This window comes from Neophocaena asiaeorientalis, unplaced genomic scaffold (assembly GCF_003031525.2).
Source record: "Neophocaena asiaeorientalis asiaeorientalis breed wild unplaced genomic scaffold, Neophocaena_asiaeorientalis_V1.1 scaffold5, whole genome shotgun sequence".
Taxonomy (NCBI): Eukaryota; Metazoa; Chordata; class Mammalia; order Artiodactyla; family Phocoenidae; genus Neophocaena; species Neophocaena asiaeorientalis.
In genome coordinates, this window is record NW_020174698.1 from 5,747,821 (window position 1) to 5,763,282 (window position 15,462).

At 41.8% G+C, this 15,462-nt stretch overlaps 1 protein-coding gene across 3 annotated transcripts in view; it reads left to right on the top strand.

The window, feature by feature from the left end:
• EPB41L2 (erythrocyte membrane protein band 4.1 like 2) overlaps positions 1–15,462 on the top strand; it is a 214,133-nt gene that overhangs the window by 44,169 nt on the left and 154,502 nt on the right. For 2 of the 3 annotated variants that reach the window (XM_024759070.1, XM_024759072.1), the window contains exon 3: positions 14,786–14,910. The exons of the other annotated variant lie outside the window; for it this stretch is intronic. The gene's annotated coding sequence lies outside the window, so the exon portion shown is untranslated. The remainder of the gene's footprint in view (positions 1–14,785; positions 14,911–15,462) is intronic. 3 annotated transcript variants of the gene reach the window in all.

Consider the following 15,462-nt stretch of genomic DNA (forward strand, 5'->3'; position numbering starts at 1 on the left):
CGCAAAAAAAAAAAAAAAAAAAAAGGCCAGTTCCTTGGTGACGTTCTTGGCTAGGCATGTCAGCCATGAATCACTTACTCCCATACTTGTAGTAATATGAGAAAAATGGTCTGTTCTAGCCTGTATCCTATAAGGATTAAAAGCTAGCTTATGTGAACAATTCCCATAAATTAATAAGAAAGACAACCTAATCGAAAAATTGAGGATGACTGGAGGTAATTCACAGAACTGGAAACCAAATGGCCAGTAAGCACTAATAGCTAGGAAATCCAAGTTAAAACAGAGACTTAACCATATCCATAAGTCTAAAAATATCAAGTGGTGGGGAACATGTAGAGAAATTGTTATTATCATTCACTGTTGGTGAGAATATAAATTGGGACAACCATCCTGGGAGAACATTTTGGCAATATCAAGTAAAATTGACCATATCACAGTAGCCCGCATTCCACTAGGTAGGAACCCTAGAGATTCCTGTACCTTTGCACGGAGACATGGAAGAAGCGGTCATTGACATGTTGTGACTTAAATATATGAACTACATGAAGTTACATAGATGAGCACAGATAAATCTGAAAAACAGTCTTGAACTAAAAATGCAGGCTATGAATGTGATAATATTTATGTTAAGTATGAAAGCAGTATTGAAGCTATGTCAGATAATGTCACCACCTGGCTACTGAGAGATGCAAACCTGGGCAGATTTTTTTTACTCATCAGTAAAGGTTCTGGAAGCCAAAAATAGATTTTTAAAATCCAACCAGTGTTAGTTCATTGCCTCTTTTATTCCTGACAGGGTCTTCTTTACTGTGGATATTATAAACAGAGCTGCTCCTTGACCAATAATAAGCTAAGCTTTTAAAGTACTTTGCAAAACATTTTCATGTATATTTTCACTTAATTATTCTAATTGCTTTCTGAGATAATAGGCAGGATTTTAATTCTTATTCAAATTAAGTGGCATTAGTTGGACTTAACCTGAGTTTTAGTTTAGTTCTTTTTATCATAGTTTTATATTTTTCCAATACACAATTTAATGTCTAGGTGTACTTAATTTATGCAGCATAAGAAGTGATATTTTAAATATAGCTATAGTGACTGTCTAATTGGAGTGATCTAGTGTTGAGTCTTTTTCTTTTCCTTTTTTAAGTGAATAATGACTTACTAATTTATTGCCTTTTGGGGGCAGCGGTGAATACAGTTCTCAAACCTTAAATCTTAGTTCTTAAACATTAAACCTTAGTTCTTAAACCTTAGTATGCACAAGAACCATCCAGTAAATTTACAGAAAACAGATTCTCTGACACCTCCCCCGCCTCCAGCCTCAGAGTTCTGCCCTTTCTCTTTCTCTGCATTACTAGATTAGTTTCTTAAGGGCTGTGAGCTTTTCTCATTCATTTTGGTATTCTCCACAGTGCGTAAACAGCCTGGTGGTGTACGTGTGTGTTTCCTTATTGAGTGCTTACCAAATGTTTGCCGGATGCATTCAGGAAGAACTTCCCAGAAGTGAATACCTGGACAAAGTTAGTACTGTATTAATATTATGGATGGAGAAGACTAGAAAGACTTTTAATGCTCAAATGTTAGGTGTGTGCTGAAATTGGTTTTCAGTTAACCTGTTAAGCGTTATTTTCAAACACTCTTTTCCTAGGCAAGATCATTTAAAACCATGAGTATAAAATGCCAGGGAAGGGTTTTACTGGAAAAGGTGTAACAAAATAAGAGTAAATGGAGAAAAAGCATGTTATTTTGCACAAGTATAGCAAGCCAGCTTGAAGGTCTTCTTCTGTAACACAAGCTACTGCCAATTGTTCAGCCCATTGGCAGCAACACAGAAAACTGCCCTTTTCACCCTTTCCAGCACACAAATGTGGACAATTCATGGCTGGAACCTATCTTCAAGAGACTGCTGGCTTTATTGAAACCAAATGTGTATAGAGTTTTTTATTTAGACGCATGAAGGGTCTTCAGTGCTCTTGCCATATAGAAAGTAAACCACACAGAGATACTTAAGAAAACAAAAACACACAAAACACCCTCAACTTACTATGTGTAAATACAGATGCAGGGCTTCCCTGGTGGCGCAGTGGTTGAGAGTCCGCCTGCTGATGCAGGCGACACGGTTTCGTGCCCTGGTCCGGGAAGATCCCACATGCGGCTGGGCCCGTGAGCCATGACCACTGAGCCTGCGCGTCCAGAGCCTGTGCTCAGCAACGGGAGAGGCCATAACAGTGAGAGGCCCGCATACTGCAAAAAAAAAAAAAATGCAGACATCACCTATTTGGTAGTAAATACACCTCTGTCTTATGCAGTCTTTACCCCTCTCAGTGTTAGCTGTGCCTTTTAATGTAGTAACTGCACAATAAATACTAATTGAATATAGGTGAAAGCAGGATGAGAACTGACAGAAATTAGTGACTGATTCTACATTTTTCATCTCTTTTGCTGTTTAAAAGAGTCCAATTATATTTTAGGATGAGTTTTCTAGTGGTGGGAGAAATTTAAAAATGTAACAGTAGTAAAGAGATTCTTTAATTGCCCGTTTAGCTCAAATCTGAATTAAACGGTTCGCAGGCTGAACTTTTCTGACATGGGCCAGAAAACCCATGTGTTTGAACAGTGAACTTGAGTGCTTTGACTTCTTATGCCAGGCCTCTGGATAACCCTGGAGCAGCTGTTCTTCTGTTGTTGTTTACTTATTCGAAAGTAAGTCTTGTGAAGATGTAGGCAGTTAACTCAAGGAATGATTCTTTTTTCTTTCTTTGGTGATTGTCTTACAGCCTGTTTCATGCTGGTGTTGATTACCTCAGACCCTCTAGGGTAAAGAAATCTCTAAGAAGGAGGCCATTTCTTCCTACTCCTTCAATAGACACTTCCTCAGAAACATTAACAATTAGATGTACTTTGAAGATGCTGTTCAGCTGATAAACAGTAGTGCAAAAATCTCTTTGATATTGTTTTGTGCAAGGAGATGAAAGATGGTCTCCTTTATTACTGGTTAAGGCAAGCAGTGAATGAAAGCATGTTCTCAATTAGTGCTTGTTTTATACCTGCAATTTATCTATTTAAATTGGAAAGATAACCTACAGGGTGTGCCTCCTGTACTTATTAGCTTCAGGCAAGCCAGGTCTCTTTACCTACTAGACATGTAAGATTTTGCCTTTGAATTTTCAGTTTGGATTCCTTGGTTTGCCTTCTAGTTTTCTTCCCAGTATAGTCTGTAGGGTTTTTTTGCTGGAAAAATTTAGTGTACCTTTGAAAAGGAGTTCTGAACTTGAACATATTTTAAATTACTGTTAATATTGGACTCTGAAAAATATGGTTGTCTTTTATTAAATCAAAGCAATGGGTGTGTGTAATTGAATTGAGTTTCCTTTGCTTATCATTTTTGTCTGTGTGGTTTCTGGACAGTTTCTGACATTGTACCCTTTTGGAGAAGTTACCTTTGCGTCATGATTGGAACTTGTTTGAGGTTTTAAGTCATTCTGGGGAGACAGGAAATGTTCCCTGGAAAATACTGGGCTGATTTTCTTTTTCAGTTTGTGAATTATGAGCTTGGTTCACCAGACTGCATTTTGGCCTTTGACTCTCCCAGAGCAGAGTAGTGTCCAGCTTTATTTTGTGAGTAACTGCAGATGCCTTTTTGCCATTTGGGTCAGTTTGTTTGTTTGTTTATTTTGGATTTGTTTATTTATAAATGATCTGTGAAATTTTAAGCCAAACCGGATACAAAGGAATTCCTGGTTTTCAAAGCTTCTTCTTTTATTTTGCATTCAAAAGGCAATTTTGCCTTTATTTTTAGAAGTTAAATATGTTACAGCTGTTGAGTAATTTACCACCTCCTGCCCTCACCTCCGCTGAAATAATTGAAGGAGAAAAATATAGATTGATTTTGTATGCCTGAATATTAAGCTGAGACAAACTTCATCTTTGTGGCTTTATGTGATCCTTAAGACTGTAGAAAAATCCTAGATTCAAAGAGAAGATAATGAGGTTTTTTTTTTTTTTAATCAAAAGGCAGACGTACCTACTTTGACTACTTATTTTAAACATGACAAGTTGAGAATAGTGAGAAGCCAAGGCCAATTAAGCTCAGGAAATGGCTTCACATGTTGCCGATTGCATCCGGGACGATTTGGATAAAATAGAAACAGCTGTGATGCCCAATGCCCTGTAAATTTCAAATGCGGCGTGAAGTGTGGGGTTAGCAGTTCATGAGCTGACTTAATACAGAGCTTTGCCCACAGGTCTTCTGGTGACTTTCAGCTTTCTTCACAAAAATGCAAGATATTTGGGGCCATTTCATATTGCTAAATGGAAAACGGTGTGTATTTGGCTCCGTTAAAGCAAGTAGCCTTGAGAGATGGGCCTGCCTAGAAATTGACTACATTTTTGTGGGAGAACGGGTGAAAAGGGCAGTTTCCTGTGTTGCTGCCAAAAGGTCTGAACAATTTGTAGTAGCTTGTGGCTGGAAAACAACTTCTGTGAGGCGAAAACAGCAACTGCAAACTGGTTCTGGGTATGTGTGAGAAAATGCTCTTCTTTCCTACTTGATTGTTGGGCTTTATAGAAATTTTATATAGTGAATTTTAAAACTCAACTGCTTAAAGTGGTGTTTTGGTTGACTTGGATAAAAACCTGGGGAAGTATATTTGGAGTGGTGCATAGTGTAGTACTTAAAAAAGGGCAGCATTTATACTCTGCTTTTACTGTAACCATGGGCTTGGATGGTAATCTGTTTTTCTCCTGCCTTAAAAAGTGCAGGTAGGGCTTCCCTGGTGGCGCAGTGGTTGGGAGTCCGCCTGCCGATGCAGGGGGCGCGGGTTCGTGCCACGGTCCGGGAATATCCCACGTGCCGCGGAGCGGCTGGGCCCGTGGGGCCATGGCCGCTGGGCCTGCGCGTCCGGAGCCTGTGCTCCGTGGCGGGAGAGGCCGCGGCAGTGAGAGGCCCACGTACCGCAAAAAAAAAAAAGCAGGTAAATCTTGGCATCTAAGGCGTGTGTTGTTTTTACAGGAATGGATTTTTTTACAGGAATGGATTTTTAAAGTTAACTTATTAGGCGTGTGTTTTCTTAGTTCACTTGGGCGGCGTGTTCCATTTTGTATTAGAAGTATGTTTATGAAACATGTGAAACTACTGGCAATTACCACTTAACGGTACTGACAGTGTGCCGGGCACCGTGCTCATGTCCTTATATTGGCCATGTTGTTTACTTCTCTGGAGAGGGAAAAAGCTTAGGGTAAGTGTCAGGTAACTAGAAAATGGTTGAAAGGGGCCAGGATTTGGAGTCTGGTCTGTGCATTACTAATTGTATCAGAATAGTTACTATTTCAGATACTCATTTTGGAGAATTAAAATCTGTTAAAGATTTTTTTTTTGGTAGAATGGGCTTGGATATGTGGAATAAAGATAGACTTGGTTTGATTTAGTTTTAATGTTTTCACTAAGCTCTTTTTCAGTTGCAGCTTTCACCAGACTTGAGCATCTGTATACTTATTGTTGCCTAAATGCTCCAGACTTTACTTTTTAGCCTTAATTTTGACCTCCCTCTTCTGTTGGGGATATCTATTGGCTTTTCGTTAAACTGCAGACAATAGCTGATTAAGGCATCACCCTTTTTTTTTTTTTTAATATTTTGCCCTGTTCATCAACATCAGTGTCTTCTTTATTTAGTAAATAGGCTGGTGCTCATAATCTAGCACGGTGGTTCTCAACCGGGATGGGGATGGGTAGGTGATTTTTGTCCTGTAGGGAACATTTGGCAATGTCTGGAGACATATTTTTTTTTGTGTGGTACGCTGGCCTCTCACTGTTGTGGCCTCTCCCATTGCGGAGCACAGGCTCTGGACGCGCAGGCCCAGCGGCCATGGCTCACGGGCCCACCTGCTCTGCGGCATGTGGGATCCTCCCGGACCCAGCCTGAACCCATGTCCCCCTGCATTGGCAGGCAGACTCCCAACCGCTGTGCTACCAGGGAAGCCCTGGAGACATTTTTGATTGCCATGACTTGAGGATGCACTACTAGCATCTCTGTGTAGAGGCCAGGAATGCTGCTAAACATCCTACAATGCACAGGACAGCTCTCCAGACAACAAAGATTATCTGGCCACAATGTCAAGAGTGCAGAGATTGAAATACCCTGATCTAGCTAACATAGGGCATAGGCCAAAACTTATTAGAAACTGTTTCTGTGAGATTTATTTTTTAAAATTTATTTAATTAATTTATTTTTGGCGGCGTTGGGTCTTCTTTGCTGTGCACGGGCTTCTCATTGCGGTAGCTTCTCTTGTTGCAGAGCACGAGTTTCAGTAGTTGTGGCTCGTGGGGTCTAGAATGCAGGCTTAGTAGCTGTGGCGCCTGGGCTTAGTTGCTCCACGGCATGTGGGATCTTCCCGGACCACGGCTCGAACCCGCATTCCCTGCATTGGCAGGTGGCTTCTTAAATAACCACTGTGCACCCAGGGAAGTCCTGTGAGATTATTTTTAAATAAAAAAACAACTCTTAATTTGGCAAGTTTTTATTCTCTTTTCTAGAGGTGGTGGAAGAGACTATCCATCTGTCTGCTTACCTAGCCCTAAGCCAAATGACACAAGTTGACCTTGCGCTGGATTCTGTCTTCTAGCTGCTCCTTACCTTCATCCCCTATGCTGACCTAGACGAGGTCACACTTTCAACTATTATCTGCCATTATCTTAGCCAGGATTAGTTGACTACCTATTAAGAATGGTACATGAAATACCTTAGCTTGGGGTGGGAGAAAAGCAAAAGAATGGAAGGAATACCCACCAAAGTTTTGACTGGGATGAAGGTTGTAGTGTGCCTGTCACCGTTATATTGAGTTCAGAGGATACAGTTGTGAGTGATCTTCATAGGCCCACACATACCTACAGTGCCAACTGTTGACTAGCTTTTGTAAACTGAAAACGAATGGATGAATGGAATTTTCAGATAATCTGAAAAAGAAGAAATCTCTAGGTCCAGTAGCTATCGTATAGCTGCCATATTGGTAGGGAAATTGACTGACTTTTGCATTTTGTCTTGTGAATTCTTGGGCCTAACCTTTGTGATTTTGATTAAATGTAACAAGTTGCAAGGAGCAACCTGTACCGGTATCTTGATGTCTTTGCAAGTACTTGGGATGCTGTACCTCCTTTCTTTGCATCTTCATCCTTCAGAGATGGATTTTACCATCATTCTCTGCTCGTCTGCTTTTTTGCAGGTTGCTTTAAGTAGGTATTTCTCAGAGTGAATTGTAATCATTGGCTTCCTCTTCTGCGGCCCTTACTAGGTTATGTGTCCCAGCACAGTGCTCGGTATATAGTGGCCATTCCCTACACATGGAGTGGATGAATGGAGGAGCGGGGGAGGGAGGAGGAAGAAACACCTTAAGAATCTTAAAACTCAGTAACAGAAGACAGTTGGTAGAGCTTTGGAAACTCAGGCCGGGAGAGGAACTTAAGTAAGTGAAGGGTGGGAATTGTTATGTTAACATGACCTTATTGGTGTTGCTTGTGCTGTGCACTTTTTTTTTTTTTTTTTAAACGTTAGCAGCCTGGGTGACTGAGGCCGGAAGGCTAGCCTGTGGCCTCGGCCATATCTGCAGGTCTAAGTGTGTTCATGTCTTTGACCTGAGGTTGCTCTAAGCTAAGTTACCTTCTTGCTCTGAAGGGCATATAGCCTTTGCATGTTCTCAAATCTGCCTATTTTCTGGCATATGTGATTTCAGTCTAGATTTCTCAACTGAGTAGTCAGGTCGTGTATGGCTCCCAGCAAGAAGTGAGATAGGTAGGTAGGTAGGTAGATAGATAGATAGATATTGGTCTGCGTTGGGTCTTCATTGCTGTGTGCGGGCTTTCTCTAGTTGCAGTGAGCAAGCGCTACTCTTCGTTACAGTGCGCGGGCTTCCTCATTGCAGTGGCTTCTCATGGCGTGGATCATGGGCTCTAGGTGCGTGGGTTTCAGTAGTTATGGCACACGGGTTCAGTAGTTGTAGCTCGTGGGCTCTAGAGCGCAGGCTCAGTAGTTGTGGCACACGGGCTTAGTTGCTCCGCGGCACATGGGATCTTCCTGGAGCAGGGATCGAACCTGTGTCCCCTGCATTGGCAGGCAGATTCTTAACCACTGTGCCACCAGGGAAGTCGCAAGAACTGAGTTTTAAAGTGATAGAAATAACTCTTGAAACCCTGCAGTGATTTCCCTGTGGCAGCTCTCTTAACAGCACATTGAGATCTGGTCTTGACCTTTTATTGCCTCCTTGGGCAAATTTGCTTCCTTAGCTTTCACTCCTCCTGGTCCTTGAATTTCAAGAGACACAGCTTTATTTTACTCTGGGGTTATTATGTGCCTGAGTGCCACCGTTAGTGGCCTGGGTTAGAATAAACGGCAACTCTGTAATGCACCTGTTTTGTTTTTCTGTTGAATTACATAAAAACATTTATTAGACATTTTGATTCAAAATAGAGATAATTATGGGAAAAGCTGTTTCTTTCAGCAAAAGGCCCACTAGCCAGGCACCAGTGCTTATCACTGTGGCCACGCCGTTGGACTTGTCCCTTGCAAATTGAACATGCCTGATTGCGCAGGTGTTTGCATGGCTGAACAAATTATATTTGGACAATGAACTGTTATGCCTGACAGTGATTAGAGAGGCAGGGCAGAGTTGTACATGGACTACTTTGGTAAGAGAATTGAGGAGAGAATATTACCAAACATTTTTGTAAAATAAGAGAAAACCAAGACTTTTTCTTTTCTTCTCTAATGGTTAAATGCCCTTGAACTTAATATTGGAAGTCAGCCTTGTACTGGGCAGATTTTTTAAGAAAAAGAATGGCTAGTAACTTTTTTCTTATAACATTGACTTTGTTGAACACTCTCTGGTTTTCCTTATTGGAGGACAGCTGTAGTAAGATTGTGGCTGAGATCATAGGAAGATCCAGTATCCAGTGTCATATATTTTTTGTCTGTCATTTTTTTTGCTTTATGTGTAAGTGTGAAATCTATGTCCAGGTGAGTGGTGGTGTGGGTTGACTAGGAAACTGTCGTAGGATATATCTGGAGATCTCTAAGAGTCCTGTTAAAGTTCGTGGCCATGAATTTGAATGGAGAAAAGTTATCATCATCACATGTTTTTTGTTTGGCGGCACGGGTGCAAGGCTGAAGTAGGGCCAGAGTTAGGTGGAGCCACAGAGCACACAGACGTGCTGGAGGACAGCAGGGCTGGGAGCTGAGGGTCTAGTGGTGGCCCGTGGAATCCAAGCTGCGGAAGGAAGGTAGTGAAGACAGGGCAGTGGGCAGGTGGTGGAGGCACAGGCTGCTCAGGGCCAAAGTAGTTGGGGGTGGTGGTTCAAGAAGCAGGGCGGAAGGGGATCAGAGGTTGGGACGAACGAAAATGAGATAATGGTAGAATCATATATAGGTCTGGGGCAGGATTTTCCAAGAAGTCATTTTAGAAGGTCATGACTGGCATTTAGAAAATGAATAAACAACATGAGAGTTGGGACCTTATCTAGCCTACACAGAATTTTACCTGAAGTGAAAAAAGAAGGCTTCCCCTTTGGGAAAAGTTTTCCATCAGCAGTTATCGTACCTTGGATTCACCCCCCTGGCTGGAGTGGAGCTCTGCCACTGCATGAATCTTCCCCTTGGGAGAAGAAAGAGAAAGGGGAGTGGAAGGAAAGAGATGCCCCTTTTTCCGCTGAGGCAGCCTGCTGGCAGGGCGAAGGCTCACTGCGGAGAGGGGCTGGGGCTGGATTTGGCACAGACTGCCTAGGCTTAGGCTTTAGGCCTGATCAGAGCGACCATTTGAAAACTGTTTCCATTAAAACTGGGTGTGTTTACTGTGTATTTGTGAACTGGGTTGGGATGTAAATGTTTTACTCTGGGTCACAAAAAAATTGAAAGCTAGTGTTTGGGAAGCGTGGGAATGGGTAACTGAGGGTGCGGAGGGCAGGATCATGGGGTTCACTTTTAAAGTAGGAACCAACGTGCATGCATGTGCGCACACGCATGCACACACACACACACACCCTCTGCTCTTCTGCTCTGTGCCTTAGAGAAAGGAGTAGGTAGGAGTATGGGTAATAAAAACGATTTCGATTTGGAATGCATTCTAGGTTTGGGATTCAGCCCCCCTCTCCACTAGTAGAGACTACATGTGGTCGGGTGGTGGAGAAAAGTATGACCCAGGTATCGGTTGACCTTCTGGCTCAACACTGGGTCTGTGGAGCTTCCCTGTCAGACTGAGGGAAATAGATTGGAAAAATGTCGGCGTGTGGGTCATCGCCAAGATCCTGTAATTCTGTAAAAGCTGCGGGGTGAGGAGAGGGGGCTTTTGATGTGCTCTGGGTCATAGGGAGAGAGCTTTCTGCAACTTAGAGTTATGGTGACCACATAACACGTAATCAGCCGTAGAAAATTGAAAATTAATTTTTAGAGGGTTGTGAGGGGACAAAACTCAGTAAAAGATCAAGCAGACAGTCGTGGGAATTGTGAGATATAAGTTCTGGCTTCTTTCTCCTTCTGCTGTCGTGATTTTTTAAAGAACAGATTAGCCTTAGCATCCCAGTGTGATCCTGGCTTTGCCTTTAGAAACGTGAAGCAGACAAACACATCTGGATGTTCCTGGTCCATCTCCCATTGCTGTGAGTAGTAAAATCTTGACAGTAAATTGTAAGGCCTTGTGTGGCTTTCTAGACTGAACTCGGGAGGTGGAGAGTTTCGTTTCCCTTCGTATTGGACCATGTTGGTCAGGCGTTGGCAGTGGGAAGCAGGTGGCCGCAGTTCCGTGGCTCTTAAAAAAGGGATCAGGGCACTGTGGAGTGGGGAGTTAGGTGGTTTGGGCAGAGGCCCAGTTTCCCGCGGATCTTTATGCCCAGTTTCCAAGAGTTGCCATGCCAACCCCTGGTCAGGTACCCGATCTCTGGGTGGGCCCCTGGCTGGAGCAGTGGTGGGATCAGGATTCTTCATCGGGCTGTCTAGTATGAATGAAGGATGGCAGAAAGGGTCATCCCCCACTCATTCTTCTGGGGAGCAAATGTGTTTTAGTTGAAACTCCTTATGTGTGTTTTCCTTAGACGTGTTAAAATTTGCAGTTAAGTTTTCAAGTACTTTCAGGTGTGTTATAGATTAATTGGACCTTCTTAAGCAGGCTTGGGGAGTTAATATTCCCTTTAATGACTGGGGGAAAAATAATAATAGCTAACATTTACTTAGAGTTTACTTTATGTCAGAAACCGTCATTCTATATTATTTTATCTTATCTGTACAGATAGGCAGGAATTAGATTTTCTTAGCTTCGTTTTACAGAATAAGGATTGAGGCTCTCATCTCCAGCTTCACTTTTGTCATCCTCATCTCATTCCCCCAGTGTGCTCACTCTGTCCCCAACCAAGTCCTCACTTCATCTTGGGTTGGTGTGCATGTATGGTTTTTTTTTTTCCCCCAAGGCAATGACTCGAAATCTGGCCTATCACGAGTCAGGGATTGCCTATAGACAGGCGTGCAGAATCAGTCCTTCTCAGGCCTGCTGGATGTTATAACTGTTTAGAGCTGCTCAAGTTTGACCTTCAAGGATGGTGCTGATTGTATCTGCTGTGCTCTATGAAATGTTTAAAGCTAAAAAGTTGTAAATGCTGGATTCCTAAGCAGGGTACAGTCAAGTGTGACTGTGAGGTTTCTTGGGCCAGGAAGGACTGTGTTTTATGTTAAATAGCATTGGGTGGCCTAAGCTGCATTCCAGAGACAGTTCAGAGCCATGGCTGGTAATGACATCGCCTCCACAGGTGCCAAATCATTCTTTTTTTTTTTTTCCAATATAGGCTGCCCATGCCTTTTTTTTTAAAGGATGTTTAAGTACTGCTGTGAGGTTTTGTTGCAAAATAAGTATGAAATCCAGTTCTGGGTGTGTGTGTGGAAGTAGGGAGATGAAAATACAGTGCTTTGGGAAAACCACGCACTTCCAGAAATTCCAGTTTTAGGTTACTCGCGTTCAGTCACTCCCAAGAGATTTTTATGGGGAAGGGTGGGGACAGAGGAGGGGATTCGGACTAGATGAGAAAAGTAGTTGTGGAAAAACAAAGTTGAGGGGCTTTCCCCCTCTACTTTCCCCCTAATCCAAGACGGACCTGTCATGTTTCCAAGAGAACTCTGATTTCCAGTGTATTTCGTGGAGGCTGAAGAGCTCTGATTCCAAATGTCAAGCTTGGATTCAGGGGATTGAATCTTTTTCATGATAAATGTATGTGTTTGTTGAATAAAACTTGGAATACAGAGAAACAAATAACAAAAGCCAGCCTCATTCCTACTTTCAGACATGATCACGTAATATTATATTGTTTTTATTATTTATAACCGTACATTCAGTGGTTTAAATACTTCAGTAAATGCATATTTGTATACATTTCACAAAGTAGGGCTCATACTATATGTTTGGTTTTGCCATGCCAAGTAGTTTTTTTAGAATGTAGAACTATGAGGTACTTTAAGAGGTAATGAATCCTCCCTGTCTTTATAGATGAGAAAATTTAGTAAAATGAAGTTAAATGACTTGCTCTTAATTCCCATGACTTTCAGAGCTGGAATTAGAACTGGTTCCACCTAGCCCAGTATACTTTTAACTATCCCTTGCTGCCTATTTTACTGGTGAAAATTTGTGAAGTATTATCCTCTAGGATAAATTAGAAAGCATTGCCCCAGAGAATTTATTTAATCCATCTCATATAACTCTGAGTCTGAAAAAAAGTGAAACATTGAGACTACACAAACACACCTGTGTACTTAAATTAATTTGCCCCAAGTGACTTGGAGAAGTTTAGAAACAATTATGAGATGGCTGGATTGCTGCTATTTTAGGATTATTTGATGTGAACCTGAAAGGAGTGAAGCTGAAAAATGTATGTTTTACACTAAGCATAAGTGTCTCTGAAGTGTTTCTTTTCTGCCATGTTAAAACAATAAATGTCTTCAAACTTTTTAGTGGTTTTGCCAAACTGTTAGTTATCATCTCCTATGCCAGATTTCTTCTACTCTGGAATTATATTTGCCTTATTTTGCTGGATTCCTGTAGTTCTTAGCTGTATAATTCTTTGGCAATTTCTCACACAAGTCTTAACGGCATTTCTTCAACTGTTATCTTCAAATGTGGGCACATTATGAATGTTAACTTTCCACGGGGTTGTGTGAATGAGCAGTCTGGACTCTAAGCTCCTCAAGGACAAGGATTGTCTTGTTACTTTCCTTCTTTCCTTCTACCTTTCTCCCCTCTGCTTTGTCTCATCTCTGTAGTACTAGCAGAGCACCTTGTAGGCTCACCCTATTATTACTATAACTTGGTAAAAGAGTTCTGAACGCAGTTAAGGCAAATTAGGGAACGAACGTGGTCTCCTCTCTCCTCTCTGTGAGCTGATAGTCTTGCTGGTAATGTGGATTTCAGAAATATCTCTGCAGAAGAAGCAAGTCTAGCATGATTTGCACATTGCTTTGGTCAGTGGGTATTGAGATGTCCTTTTTGAGGCAGTTGTTATGGATTCAGACAATATACTGGCACACACAGCCTCAGACTCACCGTCACCTCTGTTTGACCTTAGTTAATCTAGAAGAAACCATATAAAACAGCTGACGGGAGGGCTCCTGGAGGGCTGTCCGAAAAGTAGGTGATGGAGAATCCTGTTTTTGTTTTTCTTGGAAAAATTTCTCTACAAGAAGTCTTCAGCATATTAAATTCTGCATCTTGAAGACTTATGATTTTGTACATTTCTTGACTTTTTGTATTGAGAGAATAATTGAAGGTGGGATGAGGGGAATGAAGAAACTTAGTGTTGAAAATCTCAGGAGTAGGGAGTGGGGAAGAAAGGAAATAATTGCTGGGATATATTTGTAGTTGGGGGAAGAGGAAAGGGAGTAAGAATGGAAAGAGATCGAGAAATAAGGATGAATAGCCAAATATTAGGGTGGGGACAAAATCTGAATGTCATTTGGCAAAGTTGATTATACTTTTGGTTTTTTTCCAGAAGTTTTTCAAATGATTGGGGTGGGTGGGGAAATTCCACTAGAGATGACAGCTTAAGTGTTGGAGGAATATAATGGAAATAGTCTGAGTGACTAAAGTAGGAAGAAACAGAATTAAGAAAATTCTGTTTCTTTCTTTTTTTTCTGGCAGTGCTCTGCGTTTCTTATGATGCTGTGCTTAATTTATTCCAAAAAGTTTGTTCAGTGTAGTGTGAAGAATCTCCTTTTTGATCAACTCCTTTTTTTCCTGTCTCTATGCTGCTTGCCTTAGAATAGGTGTGGAGGCCTCCCCATCACCCAACTTGCTCACTGTGGAGAAGTGTTAGGACATAGAACATGGGATACAAAAGGAGACCAATTCTAGGAGCTGGCAGCACCCACATCACTCAGGGACCAAGTACACTTGTATGATGTGTGTGCGCACACAAGTGTGTTCTTTTCCCTTAAAGAAGTCTCGTGTTGCTAGAGTGTGATCTTGTTTGTCTTGCGAAGTCTTTTTAAATTCATTATATTTAAGTAATAATGGCTCTGCATACTTTCCAGCTGTTTGGAGTTATTTTCCACCTGTTTCTGTTTGGTTCAGTGAAAAGAGGAAAATAATTTGGGAATTAATTTTACGATTGGAAAAGGAACACTACCTCCTAAAGATATTTATGTTTACCAGTGGGTTCTAGTATCAGTCGTATTATTTCCTGACCTGGGGCTGGGCCGCTTCTGACATAAGCGTTAGGAACTGAATTGTGTCAGCACTGCTACTTAAGGCGTTTATCTTAATCCAGGCGTCCTTGGATCGTGCCAGCGAGCAAGGTGGGAGCAAGGTGGTAGCAGTGATCGCAGAGCTGGGCTTCACGTGTGAGTTCCGAGGAGTTCGGGTGGTTACCCAGTGAATCCATTCCTGGTAAATGTGAGTCGGTGTTTTTCTTTAGATGCTCTGTTTTGACCACATGAGAGGCAGTGGTATTTAAGTTATTTACAGTGTCATTCTCCTAAGACGGAATGAATATCCCTGAATTCTATCTCACGAGGCCCTGTTATGTAGCAAAGGTAGGTAAAGAATGACTACCAGTGAGGTACCAGCCACAGAGCTGGTTGAGATACGGTCCAGATTTTGGTATTTGGGTTGGTTGGCTTTTCTGGAAGATAAACTTATATTGTGTTTATATAGGTATATCCTAAAAGTTCTTTGTGACTGTTACACAATATATTTAAGTGTTCCAGAAGAATAAAATAGTGTGTTTCTTGTCTTATGGCTTCGGTCTGATAGGCACGGCTGCTGCTTTCTTGCGCGGGTACCTCTTCACTTGTTCCTTGTTCCTGCTTTCTGCCCTCATTTCCTGTGCCACCTTGAGCGGTGAAAGGAAGATCTTGCATACTTCCATCTGATAAATGCTTTGCATGAAGGAGAGATTATGACAATGCTTGTAGTTTAAAAAAAAAAAAAGGTAGCCACTAGCCA